The following is a 15,344-nucleotide window of genomic DNA, read 5'->3' as shown; positions in this document are numbered from 1 at the left end:
TTCTACAGTCTTATATCATCTTTCTTATATCTAGTAGCGAGTTCTTTTGGTCTACTAGCTGAATTAAACATTCAGTACTTTTTTATAAATAAAGATTACTTATTTTCTAGAATTATTTTATTCATTACAGTGGCCTGAGCTAAAGATATATCCGGAGCATCAAGAAAAGGCATAATGAATATGAAAATGTGTAGTGAGCCTGTGTGGATGTATCCATTCTGGATGCTTTAAGGGGACATTTTAAGGATCTTGTGGTTAATGATAAAAGCAAGTTTCTCTAAAGCTCTAACAGTCTGAAGATATTTGGGTTGGTGAAACAAATTTACATTTTGTCACAATAGATTTTTCCCTTGTTCTGTTTTTATTCACCAAATTATAAGACTTCCTTTTCCCTGTGGACTACTAATAGGAATTTTTTTAGGAAATGCCCTCTGCTGTTCTTAATGTACTACCCCATCCTGTAATAACAAGGCTGGGGTAAAAAATGTGGTACAATATTTAATAACATAAATAACATAGGGCGCCGCCCCTTCCCCACACACAAACCGCAAACCAGGTAAGCTACATTTGGACTATAAGACGCACCCCCATTTTCCTCCCAAATTTGGGGGGTGCGTCTTATAGTCCGAAAAATACGGTATATTGTAAAACGATTATCACAGTGAAGCTATCACATTTACAACTTCCTTTCTTCAGCTTTATTGAGATATGATTCACAAATAAAAATCTAAGGTATTTAAAATGTATAATGTGGTGATTTGATATATGTACACTTTGTGAAGGGACTCCCATTATTGAGTTCATTAACATATCCATCACCTCACATACGTAACTTTCGTGTGCAGGTGTCTGTTAAGAATTCTTAAGATACATTCTCAGCGATTTTTAGGTGTACAATATTGCATAATTAACTACTTTATAGTCACCATGTTGTGTATTAGGTTTCATAAACATACTCATAACTGAAAGTTTGTACCCTTTGACCCACATCTATTTATTTACCCTGTCCCAGCCCCAGGCATCCACCACTGTATGATCTCATACATATGGGGACATATGTGGGATATAAATAACAAAACATGAAAACAAAGACTAAAATAATGCTTGCTTTTGGACTTTTTACATTGTAATATATTTGATGGTCTTTGATGGGTAGGATTATATTTTTTTATCTCATACACTACTTTATTTTCAGTGCCAAATATAATATTTGAACATTATTTTAATAAACTTACATCAAATTAATATTGTATAATTTCTGGTTTAGTAATAGTGGAAAATAATATATATCTTAACTCCACTTGTACTATATTCAGGCACATAAATTTAAACCATCCTATAGATTCTATATTAATTACAAATACCTAAGATTTTCACTTCTTAATTTTATTTTCCTAGTCTTCCATTCTAAGGCCTTTGGCATAAATATCATTGTCTCTTGTTTGATCTGAAATTTTCTCCTTTGAGGACAAGAGGAAGGGGCTATTTGTAAAAATAATAATGTGACATGGGCTCTAAACCTTGCATACACCTAGAGAGAGCCACAGTCTCCTTCACAGAGGTAAGGAGAAGGTTTGACGCAGCCTGCATTTATAAGTAAAAACTGATCTATGGTTAAAATTTTATAAAGATTCTTGGGCTCTAGAATATCAAAGGTCACGAGAGCTAAGAGTTCTATTGCATTTTAGTTTTGGACCTTATGTTTTTATAATGCTATTATTTATCTCGGTACTATTCTATAAAATAGTTATCCAAAAACAAAAATAAAAACAAAAACCATTGACTTAGAAAATGGTGGATTTTACTGCTTGGGGACCCAGGGTTCCTGCTGCTTTTGTGTTGTTATAGCTTCTAAGATTTCTCAGTGGACAGAACTACATAATTTTTATAAAGAAAAATTATTCATATATCCTTGTTGATATAATGATTCACATTTGAAGCTACTGTGTTTTCACTTCTTAGATTTTTAATCTCTTTAGTACTGAAAATTTGATTTCCAATGACTTGAACATAATTACTTATTTGCTTTATTCTATTATATACTTTCAAATAATAATTTCAATTATAAATCCATATACTTCCAAATAATAATTTAATATTGCCCTAAATATAAGATTAGTAATTCAGTTTAAGATTATTTTTGAATTTTGTCCTTGGGATATGTCCAAGTGGAAAGGTACAGTATTTATCTACAGGCATGCTTTGTCAACATTGCCATCTTATTTAAAACATTATAACACTCCTTGCTTCCTAATCCTGTGCTCTGCAATGTATAATGCACACTTTTTTGCCCAAATTTTTGAGAGGAAAATAAGGATGCACATCATACATGGGTAGTACCTGAAATACCTTGTATCTCTTCTTGTGTATTGTAATTATTTGTTACATAAAACTTCTTGTAAATGTTAAAACCCCTTTATAATACGAAAAACCAAGTACCTAAATATAAATAAATAAGAAATTGAACTAAAAAATAAAACAAAAGATTTTTTTTTCTGAAAGTTTGGGCTAAAAACATGGGATCACATTATACATGGCAAAATATGGTACCATTCTTATGGACTATACACATTTAACTATATTTCAATTCAATGACTTTGGTTAAGTATTTAAGAATATTTTTTATTTAGACCCCTGAAATAAACATGAAGTAATACACAGAAATTTACATGAATTACATTGAAAATAAAATGATAGAACTACAGAACTATCTGTAGTGCTACAGTACTCTCTGAAAAGCACGAAGTCAACAAGATGACATTGGAGATGTACAATGACTAAGAGAGACAACTCAGAGTCATATCAAGAGTTATTGTATGAACCATGATTGAAATCAAGAATACTTCAGTGTTAAATAAATGCAAATGTTTATAATAGTCTTTTGAAAGGGAGCACATGGCAAAACTCTAATATTTGTGCTGAATATGCTAATTATCATAGTGCATGCTATCATAATAGTAAAAAGGAAGTTGCATAGATAACATTTGATAGTAAAGAACATCTACTTATTTGATAGAAAACCTCTTGAAATGACTACTAAAATGGACAGAGTGAGAGTAATAGTAACATCTTTTTCTTTATTTGTTTATCCAAATGAAGATAATGACCTTGTTTGGGAAGCTAATGAGGCAGGGTGTGAGGAAAAGTTATGAGTCAGCACAAAAGTTGATATTAAAAGCAAGCCTTGCATGGTTCAGTTGATTTAAGAGTTGTGTTATGCTCCATTATATCAAAATGGCAACATAGTTTATATGTTGATGAGTGAGATTATATCAACAGATATTTTCTAGATGAGATAGCTTTGTTTTGGAAGCACTGTCCATTCTGTATATTTATCTTGCAAGAGAAGAAATGCCTGGTCCAAGAGAATTCAAGGACAAACCTAAATGTTCAGGGTCAATTGTAAGACATCAATTTAAAAATCATATTAATACAATAATATGAAATCTCCAGGTAGTCAAATAAATGATCCAAGAAAAACTCCTAATTTTTCTTGGGATTGGGATTTTTCTTGGGATTTCTTGAGAGGTTGAATAACAAAGCCTAGGTGAGAAAAGAGGTTTTTCTAGTCTGTAGAAAATATTTTTCTCCTTCATAATATATCACACAGCAAAACATATCGGAGTGACAATGGCAGTTCTCTCTCTCTTTTTTTTTTTTTGACAATTCTCTTAAGCATATGGTTGATACTGTTTAGTATAGATACAAATTTCAAAAATTTTACTACTTTAAACATGTTATTACCACTTGTGAACTATAGGATTATGATGCTTATTGATCATGCACTCTATTTGGGTCTGTGTATTCCAGCCAAGAAACTTCACTGGAGGACTTTGGGAGAGTCTTGGCTTATACACAAGATTCTAAGTTCATTGTCAAAGCTCAGCAAAAATTTCCTCCACAAAATAGAATGAATTCTATATAGGTGAAACTGTCTTTGTACACTGTTGTTGTTTCAAATATTTTTAAAATATTGTGAACATAAGGGTAAGATTTCTTGTTCTTGAAAAGAAACTGGGTTTGAAGAAGCTGATGGAAAAATGTAGGTAAGTTCAAAAGCTCATCTCTAAGAAACTAACAACTACTGAATTTGTCCAGGCAGAACATGATAAAGCCAATAAGGAGCAGCCAGTCAAAATGCTAATAGTTTAAAAAATATATGAATCTTATTTTACAACTGTGATGCATGGGGTATGGCTGTGAGGCATGAAGCAGATGCCAATAATGACTTGTGTTTCTGGGTTAAGTGGTCAGACTGGTAATGAGGCAGTCTCTGAGTTGGAACTGAAGGCAGTCATAGAGTAGGAACTGAAGTAAATAAGCTTTAGTATGAAAATGATTGAATTTTAACTATTTTGAAACATAAATTTCTTCAGATAATCTATATATTGTAATTGGCTATACAGTATTAAAGCTCCAGAAGAATTTAGATATAAAAATAAAGCAATATTGACAAAACATTTTACTGTTTGACATCTAGAGTGGTTTTTAATGTTTACAATAAGAGCTTAAAGACATTTGTATATTTCTAATGATTATGTCCTTTTGATAACACTCTCATTCAAAACACAAAATTAAGAAAAAAGTATTTGATACTATAACATTTTCTTGATCATAATTTTACTTTTTTTTATAATTTAAAAACATTGAATGTCACTTTCTTTTTGATCAACAAACTTGATTGACAGCCCGGCTGGGCCAGAATAGCCCAAAGAGCTGACTTCAAGGGTTGGATACCACATGAAGAAAAGGTACACATAGCTGCTAAAGTCATGCACTCCCATGGGAATTGAATGAAGTACTCAATGATGTCCTGCGACTACTTAACACTGACAGTCTCCTCAGGAAAGGGGCAGCACATGCATTTGCCCAGCTTAACATGGATCAGTTTACTCCTAAAACTAGAAGGATATGAAGATCAGGCCCTAATTAGAGAACACAGTGACCTGTGAAAGAGCACATTTTTAGATCCAAGAAACAAATTTTTCTTTAAGTTTCATTTCTTACAGAAAGAAGCAAGTGACTCCCAGCCAGCAAAAATAGATGGAGGTCTGAGTCTTGGGGATAATCCCGTGATAGCACTTTAAAGGCCTATGTGAAAAACAGTATACCAATGGCTTCTATACTGTTTATGCTAAAATTATAGATGGGAAACAGAACATTATTACATGGATTGAAAGCCACAGTTTCACCCAAAGAAGTTCTGGAATGGTTGATTGTGAAAGAATGGAAATTCACCATTGTATCACCTATAGCCCAGGTGCTTGGAGCACTTTAAGACTCTGGTACACTATTATGAAGATGACAGTACTCAATTGGTTAGTCATAAAGATGTTCAGGATTCAATAACTGTTTTGAATGAAGACCAAACTACCAAGGAGTTTATTAAAATCATAGAACATGCAGAAAATGAGTATCAGACAGCAATTAGTGAAAACTATCAAACAATGTCAGGCACCACATTCAAGGCCTTGTGCCAGCAGCTTCCAGTAACTTGCATCAAAATTGACTGGAACAAGCTACTCAGCTATACGATTGGAAAAGAAATACAGAATGCTTAAAGGCTGAATGTAGGATTCTTCAGTATGTGGTAAGAATGTTTTCAAGATATGGTCATAGAATAAATAAGTGATTTATAAGCAAGAGTAATATTTTGCTAGGGCTTTCAAAGTTAACAGGTTTTATAGCCTATTAGAATATTGTTGAACCTATTTCATTGTCTTGATACTTTTGTGTTTTCTGCTTTATAATTTTCTGTTTTCACTATATCTACTTGTAAACCTTTTTTTTTTAAATTCTTCCATACTTAATGATGGAGAAAGAGATAAATCAATCCTGGAGTCATTTTGTTGTTTGGAAAAATTTCCTAGCCATGAAACCCTGTTACTGATATAGACAGGTGATATGTTCAGTGTTTTTCCACCCCTGTCCTTCAAAACATGTCTGTTACTTCTATGGTCTATACTGACCCACCAACAGCAGAAGAGGCTATGCTACCAACTGTAGCTGGTTGGAAAACATATTCATCCCTCTCACTTCAATTACTTTGATCATCATTTATAACACTACATAACTGTAGTTTTCAAAAGTTTGGATTGGGCCTTTTCATATCCTTCTGTTGGGCAAAAAAAGTTTTCTGGAAATTCCATATTAGATAGCTTCTTTGGGGAAGTTGTTTTTAAATCCAAATACTTGAACCAAGTTCCTTACACATGAATATATTCACTTTATTCCCTTTCTTCATTATCTCCTCCCCATCTAGTACCATTATAGCTACAGACATCTGCATTATTAGCAGGTTTTACCCATTATTAGCTTTTTTCCCTTAATATTCAAGAACTGCTGACCTATGAGGAATGTAGTAGAGTATTACACTTAAAAATGCAGATGAAGAAATAATAGGTATCTTATGCTTTAATACATTGTGGCAAGACTGTACTATAAGCAAATGATTCAAACAACTATATAAATCTCAAATAACCATGTCAATCTCAAACAAAGCCTAAAAATGAACCAAATTGAATATGATAACTTCCAGGCAGTATCTTTCTATTGTAACTTGCTATTTAAAGGAATACTAGTGATTTGTTTTAAATAGAGTATAAAACTTATTCCAAATTACTTTTTCTCAGTCCTGCCTGCCAAGAACTTAAATGTAACTGTGGTGTAGTGTTGGGGCCCACCCTGCCTGGTCTCAGGAAGCTGTAACCCCCTGTGACTTAGGCTGAGTGAGAGACCTCTGAACCAGGAGCCACTAAGGAGACAAAACTTATTTCCCTGGCATGAACAATGCCTGTTCTGTGCCTGGCCTCCTATGCTTGATCAGTTAGCCAATGACAGGTACGATTTCCCACAGGGTGGGGTGGGGGGATCGCCTAAGACAGGCATGATCATGAGGAGACCTCAGGGAAGAGATTTGGGGCTGTGGAAATGAAGGGGTGATGGACATCAACCCTTGCCCCCTCGGCTTTGTCAAAGCCTGAGTCCTTGTTCTAAGTTGTGAGAATTTCAAGTCTCCTGGCTGCCTTTGTCTCCTCTGTGGACTCAGGCCTGAAGAAATAGCAGGGGTGGTGCAGCCCAGACCAGAGTCAATGGACCCCTGGGGTAATCAGGCCTGGGATATAGAATATGCAAGATCCTGTGAGATCTGCTTGCTGGAGGATGCTATTAAATTAGAATATGAAGGCAGAGGCAGGAAATGAGACTAGCCTTTTAGGTCCTATGGTGATAAGACCCCAAACTTTGCTCAGAATCCCAGCGGGAGTTCTGTCAGAGCCTTTGAAAATTACCTATTCCTTTTGATCTTCCTTGCCAGACTGTTAATCCACAAACTGTGTCTGTATTCTTAATAAAGACCTACTGAGGTGGGGGCTCGGGGCACTCTCCACTAGAGAGAGTGGCCATTTTGTCCCTATTTCCCCACAGGACTCAGTTGTCTCTGTGTATGTTTTTCTCATGTTTCAATGAGCATCCACAGCAGGGATGGATACTGCTGGCAAGTATCCTCCACAGTGTAGCAACCATTCCCAGGTATATTGGTAGGTGTACATGTGATCTCACAATACACAGGTGACAGAGACATGATATGACAATTGAAATGAAGATTCATTTAAATTGTTTACACATCTATGGCCAGGCCTTATAGGATGGTCAATTGTTTAAAAAAAAATTAGTGTCTTCCTTCCTATCTCCACATGCACATCAAAAAAGAAGAGTATCTCTGCTTCTGCTTTGTTTCTGCTAAGAAATACAGTCAAACAAGAGTTGGTTTCCAAGTGATCCATTGAGCTGTATAAGCATTTTTGTTTATTTCAAGTAGAGTATATTTATATTATTTGTACTATCCATCCATGCCACACTATCTCCTGTATCAGGCAGTCCAATAGAAATACACTCATTTTGGTATAAAAATAATAATTGATAGGAGATACACAACTTTCAGGTAGTGACCATATCCAAAGAGATAATTCTATGGAATTGTAAACAAAAAGTAAATAACAAAGTCTCTGAAATATTAGTTGATTCAAATTACACAAACAAAACCACTCTACAATTTAAACACTCCAATTGTTTATATTGGACCACTGATATATCTCATATAAGATCATCAGTAGGGAAGAGAGGAATATACTTTCCCCAGCAATATCTGCTCGAAATGATATACCAAAGCTTCTAAACCATTGAGAAAATTGAGTTTTCAATACATTTAAAAGCATTTTTAATTATAAATAATATTTTCCATTTCATATAATAAGCAATATGATAGCAAATACATTATATCTGTGCATATTTATCTGTGATATATACCAAATATATTACACAAGCACATGTACATGTTTATGTATAATATTAACCTATAAAAACTGAGGCTGAACGTAAAATGTACTTACACATTCTTACAAACTACATATTAGGAATTATATTTGATTTAGAATCTGTACTAGGACATACCTCATGTTTAAAAAAAAATAGAGGGATAATAAACTTTTAGTGGTTCAATAAAATTAAATTTCAAATTCTAGATAGATATGTTTTCAACTTAACATACTCAATTAAAAATAAAGCAGTCCCTCTATTTTGTCTTAATAATTACAGTAATCTAAGTTTTGAATACCAGCTTTTAATTTTGAGAAAACAATCTTAGACTAACAATGATGAGCCCAAGATTTCCTGCCAAGATGGAGGAGTAAGTAGATATGCTTTATCACCTCACACAACCAAAAGAAGGACAACAACAAATCTAAAATAAAAAAATAACCAGAACTGTCAGAAAATCGAACTATATAGAAGTCCAACAGCCAAGAAGCTAAAGAAGAAACATTGATCCAGATTAATATGAGGGGTAGAGGCGAGCAGCTAAGGTGGAGAGGACTCGCAGCAAGGCAGCAGCTGGAGGATTAGGATGAACAAGGTGGTGGCTGGCAGACTAGGCAGTCTCACATCTGTGTGCAGATAAACTGGGAGGAGCAACTGGGGAGCAAAAAAGACTACTCAACCAGGATTCCAGTAGAGGAGAATAAAACCTCAAAACTTCTGACTGAAAAAATCTTTGGGGTTAGGGGCAGCAGGAGAAAGTCCCAGCTTCACAGGAGAGTCCATTGGAGAGATCCACAGGGTCCTAGACCATACACAAAACCACCCACCTGGGAATCAGCACCAGAACGACCCAATTTGCTGTGGGTAGTGGAAGAGGTGACTGAAAGCAGGGTGAGAGCTGAGCAAGTGGCATTGCTCCTTCTCTGACCTCTCCCCCACACAGTGTCACAACCCCACTATGTGGGTTGCTCCACCCTGGTGAACACCTAAGGCTCCACCCTTTACTACACCCTTTACTATAAAAGGCATGCCGAGACAAAAACGTATGGCTCAAATGAAAGAACATATCAAAGCTCTGGAAAAAATCCAACTAAATGATGAAGAGATAGCCAACCTATCCAATGCAGAGTTTGAAATGCTGGTAATCAGGATGCTCACAGAATTGGTTGAGTATGGTGACAAAATAGAGGAAAAAGTGGACTCTATGGAAAATGAAATAAGGCAAAATGTACAGGGAATCAACAGTGAAGGGAAGGAAACTGGGACTCAAATCAAAGGTTTGGAGCAGAAGGAAGAAATAAACATTCAACCAGAACAGAATGAAGAAATGAAAATTCAAAAAAAATGAGGAGAGGCTTAGGAACCTCCAGGACAACTTTCAATGTTCCAACATACAGATTATAGGGGTACCAGAAAGAGAAGAGGAAGAGCAAGAAATTGAAAACTTATTTGAACAAAAAATAAAGGAGAACTTCTCCAATCTGGCAAAGGAAATAGACTTCCAGGAACCCCAGGAATCTCATAGAATCCCCAAAAAGTTGGACCCAAGTTAGCACACACCAAGGCACATCATAATTTAATTAACCAAGATTAAAGATAAAGAGAGAATCTTAAAGGCAGGAAGACAAAGGAGACAATTACCTATAAAGGAGTTCTCAAAAGACTAGCAACTGATTTCTCAAAAGAAACTTCACAGGCAAGAAGGGTCTGGAAAGAAACATTCAACGTTATGAAAGGCGAGGACCTACATCCAAGATTACTCTATCCAGAAAAACTATCATTTAGAATGGAAGGGCAGATAAAGTGCTTCTCAGATAAGGTCAAGTTAAAGGACTTCATCATCACCAAGCCCTTAATACATGAAATGTTAAAGGGACTTATCTAAGAAAAAGAAGAAGATCAAAAATATGAACAGTAAAAATGACAGTAAACTCACAACTGAACCTAATAAAATAAAAACAAATTAAGCAAACAATTAGAACAGGAACAGATTCACAGAAGTAGAGATCACATGGAGGCTTATCAGTGGGGTGGGGTGGGGAGAATGAGGGGAAAGTTACAGGGAATAAGAAGCATACATGGTAGGACCAAAATAGACAGAGGAAGGCAAAGAATCGTATGGGAAGTGAAGAAGCCAAAGAACTTAAATGTATGACACGTGGACATGAACAAAGGTTGGGGGATGATGGTGGGGTGGGCAGGGCAAAGGGGAATAAAGGGGAGAAAAAAAGGGACAACTGAAGTAGCATAATCAATAAATATATATTTTTTAAAAAATAGCCCAGATGATACAAGGATAAATTTCTGAGCAATATGAAAATCTTAAAATTTTCTGAACTCTCTTTTTTTTCCCCTGAGGAGTTAATTTATGTCCAAAAAAGTTTAATTTAATTTTCCAAGACCCAAAACTTGCAATGGCAAAAATTAAGATAGAATGGAAATCTTTTTTTTCTGAGTCTGTTATTCTTCTAATGTCATTGTTTTGATGACACTAGATTAAAGTAAACATATGTAGCATATCCAGCAATAAAATCATAAGTATGAAAATTTCTTGATCAAAATTAAAACTTTAGCTACTTGATTATTATAAATTTTAGTTAATTTTATATAGTTTATATATAGTAATTTATATGTATAGTTTTTATAATTTATTTGATCAATTTTGTTTACTTGATATAAATTCCACTTAATTTGCATCTGAAAAATAAAAAATTTGAATGATCCAAACTATGTCCATATTTTAGACTCTTTCACAAGATTTAGTAAATAGAATAGTAAAATACAATTTATTTAAACAAATGAAATATTAGATTTTGTCAATGTTTCTTGAGTTTTTGATTAAAGATATTTATTAGCTTTATTAAATTATTATACCTCATGACACTTTAAAATTTGGCAAATTAAAATTTTTCTTCTATGAATAAATATAGTATGTGGTAGGCTATATTATTTCTACTTTGTATAATAAGAAGGGTAGTGTGAGTATACATATTTGGAATATGTTATCAGTAGTTTGCTTTATCTTCAAAGAATAATTCTGTACATTTTTATTATTATCAACATAGTCTCCAAGTAATGCATAATGGCAAAATACATTTATCATCTAATTTACTGGTAATTTTTACAAAAGAATGTTTAGCTAATCTTCTTGCAATTTTCATGTACAAAATATATAACAAGAATATTGAGCCAATGCTGCTTATGTCTGCTAGATAAATATATGATTATAATACCTGATTTATTACTATGTTTTAAAATTAATTTTGAAGACATTAATATGGATTAATAAAGACATAAATAATATTTACAGATATGCCATTAAAACTCAAAATAAAAGTAAGCAATATAAATCAAGAATAACATTTAGGGAAGTGAACTCTTTTTTAAATTAAATATTTAATCACAATCAAGTTCTGAAATTTCCCTTATGCTCATTCAAATGGAACTGAAAGTTTTCATTACCAGTCTAAATGGTAGTACTGTCACTCCTCCTTGAACTCCACTCTGTTTTTAGTTGATCCTGCCTGGCTTCTGAGCTTGCACTGAGCAGGACACAAAATCACCAGATGATTTGAAGTTAAGAAATGTAATGTCATTCTCATTTCTCTCCACCTGTCTTTTCTCGTGGACCTTGGGATCTCAAATCCTGGCTGCCTTTGCAACCTGAAACTTCAATTTTTACCTCTTTTGCTCTGTGATATTGCTGAAAGCTTCACTGGCTTCTTTTTTCTGCCACCTTCTGTTTAACTTCTCATTGCCCCTTGAGCCTCACCACATGCCAAAAATAGGCATAAATACAGAGAAGGAAAGCATCATAATGAACTCTTCTCCCTGGAATCTTGGCTCCTCTAATTCCATCTGCCTTGGCAACCCTAGTGCCTTCAAACAGAATTTTCTTGTTTGGATATCTTATCCAGCCTTTCTGCAGAACTCCCTTTATCTGTTGCAAACTCACCAAAGTTATAATTTCTTGATTTTATTTTTAATGTCAGTCTTCAAAGTGTACAAAACTTGGTCACAAGCCTGATCATCCAGGCCAGTTCATGAATGTGCCAGCTTATTCCAGCATTTTTAGGTATAGTTTGAAGACAGAGTCAGTAGAATTGACTCAAGGGAGGGATCAAGGAAGAGAAGAGTTAAGGATGACACCAAAGTGTTTGACCAACTTCGACCCACATAGCTGGCGCTGCATTTACTGAAAGGGTTGAAGCTGCAAAAGGTGCTCTACTAGGGGAAAAAAGTATGCAGGTGAGTATATGATTCTGAGATTCATAAGAGAAACCTAGATGAAGATATGAGTTCAGGATTAAATTGATTCAATTCTAATAAGAGAGATATACAAACAAAATTTCCTATTAATTTCAAAATATTTTGATCCCATGTACATTTAATCAAAATAGACTCTGGGATCATGAGACCGTTTTCCCTGGAGCCCTGTCAAAGGAGGCTATTTCTAATCCCTCAAGTGGAGAACCCCTGGGGCTAAGGTGAGGTCAAGTATTCTTTGTTTTTCATTGTGGTTTTCAGTTCATTTTTTCCCATTAAAACATGCAACACACTGTACAGAAGTGACTTATTTCACCTTGTTTCATAATCTTACAAAACAAAGGACTGCTATCTATGTCCAGGAGAATCTTATCACATTTCTCAGGTACATTGCTTATTGATTTTTCTAGATAAATATTTCACAACTTCTACTTCAATACTTCACCATCTCATTTCTTATCCTGATTCTCAATTTTTTCGCTTTATTTCTCTGAGAGATAAAACATACAGAAGGGAATCAAACATACTCTCTCCACTAACCTAAGAGTATTTGCCTTACCTTTTGTATATAAGCTCCTATCTAAGGCATTTCTGCCTAAACCCAGCATTTTCACTTATAAACTAAATCTTATCTTTTCTTCATCTTCAAATCCACTGTTCCCACAATTATTTTGTCATGTTCTGCATCATTACCTTGTTTCCTTCCCACTGCATATATTCCATCTGCTAAAAGCATGTTTATGTTTCTTAGTTGTTAATAATACCTTCTCTTGACTACACTTCTCAACACCAAAAAATGTGGAAACTCTTTGTTATGTTGCAGCCCAACTCCTTAGTACATTTGGTGTTTCTATTATTTTATTTTCATATTTTCTTTAAATTTTTATAAGCAGGCATTGCTCCTGTGAAACTCTTCTTATAAAAGTCATCAGTGAGCATCATGTTGCTTAATCCAATAGTTAAATCTCAGGATTTATGTGCTTGATCACGTTTTTTCCTTGACAGACAATTTTTACTCAGCTTCACACACCATCTCCATTTGTTCCCCCTCCCCCCGCCCCCGCCGCCAACTTCAGTAGCCACTTCTTCTCAGTCCTGCTGGCTAATTTTACTCATTACCTTGACCTATTCATGGATAGTGATCCATGGATCAATGCTAAACTTTCATTTTACTCTATTGAGCTAGATATTTTCTATGTGCTCACCCAGGTTCGATATTCACCCTTTTATACAATGTCAAAAAGCTAACATCTATAAACTGTTGTGGGCCCACTTCCCTTGAGTTTCTAGTTGATCTTGGCTAATGGATAACACCAGCAAGAGGATTAAAAATCGTAAGGTTGGGTTATTTACTCTCTCAGATTTCACCATCCTGGATTTCTTGGGTTTGCTGTCTCCCTCTACCAAAGAACAAAGCTGTTGTTGGAAGCTAATATTATATACACACTCCTCAAGTTCCATTAATCACTGTCTTTCCTTGCCACTTCTCTTTTCTAGATCTTGATAGATACCTTACTATCTTGCTAGCTCCTCACCTACTCTGCTGTCTCTTGCTATTTCTCTATAACTGCACCCACCTTTGTATATATATTTTTAAATTAATTTTTCCTTCTATCCTTCCTCTGCTGATATGCCAGCTGGTACATAGTAGCTTCAAGTGCACACAAACATACACACCATATAGAATAAAAGAAAAAACAAAAATGTAATGGATAAATAATTCATTTCCAGTGGAGCAGGGAGCATGGGAATTCAGCATTATATAAAGAACACTAGATCCAGAATTTGGGATCTCATTAGAATGTCTTCAGAAGTCTCTGAGTTCTAGTATATTTCAAGATTTCCTATTCTTCAGTGCAACTGTATTAGAAAGCATCTGCTGTATTTTCCATATTTTGTGAATTTGTAAGCAGCTGGATCTTGATATTTCTATTTCTGAATCAAAACTTCTGTAGACTCCTCTTGTTCCTGAGGAATTGAGGGGGGTAAGAGCTGCCTTGTGCAGGTATTTGGCATCTATATAACGTTTTTAGACCCATCTCAGAATAAAAGGTCTACACAGGTTGCAACTCAGAGGGTGGAAAAAATATTCCAAGAAAATGGACATTAAAAGAAAGCTGGGGTAGCAATACTTATATCAGACAAAATAGGCTTTGAAACAAAAGCCATAAAAGGGGATAAAGTACATAATACTTAAAGGAATATCCTAACAGGAAGATATAATGTTTGTAAATATATATGCACCAAACGTAGGAGCTCCTAAATATGTAAAGACAATCTTGGGGGACTTCAAGAAAGATACTGACAACAACACATCATATCAAGTATGCGCTTGTATCACAATGGATTGAAACTAGAAACCAACCTCAAGGAGAAATCTCAAAAACATGAAAATACATGGAGAATGAATAACATTTTATTAAATAATAAATGGGCCAACAATGAGATCAAGGGTGAAATAAAGTATCCAGAGACAAATAAAACAACACACACCAACCCTAAAGCTGTAAGACACAGTGAAGATAGTGCTGAGAAGGAATTTCATAGCAATACAGGCATACCTAAAGAAAATAGAAATACCTCAAATAAACAACATGACCCAACATCTATAAGAACTAGAGGAATAACAACAATGCCCAGAGTGAGTAGAAGGAAGAAAATAATAAAGGTCAAAGCACAATTTAATAACAGAGAGACTGAAAGAACAATTCAAAGGATCAATAAATCCAGGAGCTGGTTCTTTGAAAGGGTAAGCAAAATAG

At 34.6% G+C, this 15,344-nt stretch overlaps 1 pseudogene; it reads left to right on the top strand.

Moving 5' to 3' along the window:
- Positions 1–1,507: 1,507 nt before the first annotated feature.
- Positions 1,508–5,561, top strand: LOC123818700 (annotated as a pseudogene).
- The last annotated feature ends 9,783 nt before the right edge of the window (positions 5,562–15,344 follow it).

The sequence above is a fragment of the Phyllostomus hastatus genome, unplaced genomic scaffold, assembly GCF_019186645.2.
Source record: "Phyllostomus hastatus isolate PE091 unplaced genomic scaffold, TTU_PhHast_1.1 phas_contig_29, whole genome shotgun sequence".
Classification (NCBI taxonomy): domain Eukaryota; kingdom Metazoa; phylum Chordata; class Mammalia; order Chiroptera; family Phyllostomidae; genus Phyllostomus; species Phyllostomus hastatus.
The sequence above is the reverse complement of the archived record's forward strand: the minus strand, read 5'-3'. Positions and strand labels throughout refer to the sequence as shown.